The sequence below is a fragment of the Daucus carota genome, chromosome 1 (assembly GCF_001625215.2).
Source record: "Daucus carota subsp. sativus chromosome 1, DH1 v3.0, whole genome shotgun sequence".
Classification (NCBI taxonomy): Eukaryota; Viridiplantae; Streptophyta; class Magnoliopsida; order Apiales; family Apiaceae; genus Daucus; species Daucus carota.
The window spans coordinates 24,996,375-24,998,726 of NC_030381.2; positions in this window are offsets into that span (position 1 = coordinate 24,996,375).

Sequence of the window (2,352 nt, forward strand, 5' to 3'; positions counted from 1 at the left end):
GCCTACGAATTTCTTTTCAGAATCCAACTTGTTTTAGGAAATTAGATTTGTTTTTCAAGGAAACCATTAGAAACACTATTATTATTAAGGTTTGTATTATTGAGAGATAGAGGTAGAGAAAGTTTTGGGAGATAACTTGAGCAAAGATTGAAGGGATTCAGTCCAAGTTCGAGAGATTTCATCAAGTTGTATTTTCTTCACTCTTGTACTCTTTTGACATGATTTCAGTAATATATATATTCGTGTTTTCTTTAATTGTTATGGGTAACTAATCCTCTAATCCGAGGATTGGGGAGTATTTGTTCGCTTAATATGTTTGTTTGATCTAATGTTGTGATTTCTCTATGTATGCTAGTCATTGAGCGCTTAACACAGTTATAGGAGTCGCGAACCTGTAATTGTATCTGTAGGATTTATAATGAATCGGGAGAGGATTTATACTTCTTGTAAATGATATGACAGACATAACTCAATTAATTAATCGGGAGATTATTAGGTGAGTTGTGAAATAGAAAATCCTTGGTTCGTGATAGCTTATAATTTGGTTTTGATTGATCATGGGTAGGCCTGGCAATTTGACACGTAACACGCTAACACGAAACGAAACGACACGAAAAAAATGGATACGGGTTTTGATTTTCGATACACGAAACACGAAAGTACACGAACACGAAATTACACGATAGATTTCGTGTCGGATATGGGTTTTCATTTGGGGTACACGAAATACACGAAAGTACACGAAATATTTGTAGATTATATTTAGTATATATATGTAATGATATATTAAATATATAATTGAGTATAAAGTATATATTTAGATGTATGTGTGGATATATATTGTAGATACATTAACAAATTTATAAAGAATTGTATACAAGTATAATATATATCATTCACATTTACTAAATTTATAAAGGAAAATATATATTAAATCCATTTTTTGATTAAAAAATATATTAATATTTTTATATATAATATACACGAAAAGTACACGAAATATACACGAAACAATTCGAAACGGATACGGGTTTCAAATTAGGTACACGAAATTAATAACGGGCGGATACGGGTTTCATCTTTGAGTACACGAAACACGAAAATACACGAAACGAAAGTATACGAAACGAAACGATTGCCACCCCTAATCATGGGAGTGACTTCAAGGCTAAATTATAGGTATTATTTTGTATCTTGGGAGAGAACATTATAATCAATATAAGGATTGTTTTTAGCAGAGTAGAGACTTGCATATCACAATTGATTGACATTCATTGTAGCCAGCAAAGAAACCTGATTCTTGGATTGCTTTTTATCATCGATAATTCACACTTTTAATTGCTTTATTAGTTTAATTTAGTTGATAGTAAAAACCACAATTTATTCTCCAAACTTCTAAATAGAAAGGAATAATATACTTGATTTGATATTTTATTCAGTCCTTCCTTGAGAACGAACTTTATAAATTTCACTGCAACACCTAACCTCAAAAACTTACTATATACAGTAATTTCCCATATATATCCCAAAATTATAGTAGTTTTCTGTTTAAAGGTCCCATATTCCGGTACTTATATTCTTCTCTATATTATTTTCTAATATTTTTTGTGGATAGTACTAGACTACCAGTACACTTGCTTTTCTGGCGGGTAGCAGGCTGTTGCTGAGATGGGAATCAACAGTGAAGCCCTGTATATGGGGGTTTAATGTTAGTTGCCAAATTTATATTGTACTTTGGGGATCCAGAAGTAAAGGTATTTCGCATCAAATGTGATATATATCCCCAAATAATTGACGATGGGGCTCCCAATGAGAGTGCTCTAAGGCCTCAGAATCCAAGACGAATCCTACTTCAGAATCTCTAAAAGTTTTGGATTTAATAAAAAAAATTTCATAATACGCTGAACTTTCTGCTCGCCACTTGAATGATCATTAGAAGTTATTTCACCTCGTCTCCCTACAGCTTTCAAAAAGCTCAAGAATTGTTGAAAAAGATTCGTGCTTTGTAACTGGTAGTCAATTGAAAGCTACCGAAGATGAGAAAATGTCAACAGCTCAGAGGGTGAAATCCTTTAATATCGATGAAGATCCTTCCTTTGTAGAGCTTTTGTTCCGATAAGGATATCAGTACGAATGTCCTAAAATTATCTTAAAAAAGTACATGGTCTCTCGAGTGTAAAATTTAGATGTCTGGCTGCGGTTTATATCCTTGTTTTTGAAATTTTCATGGACCATAACTAGAAGATTAGGTTCTATTTATATCTCTGGTTATTAAATGACGGCACCAATTTTGATTTTCATACTTAAAAATGGATATGTATCATTCTAATGAGAACCCTATGACTGACTTGG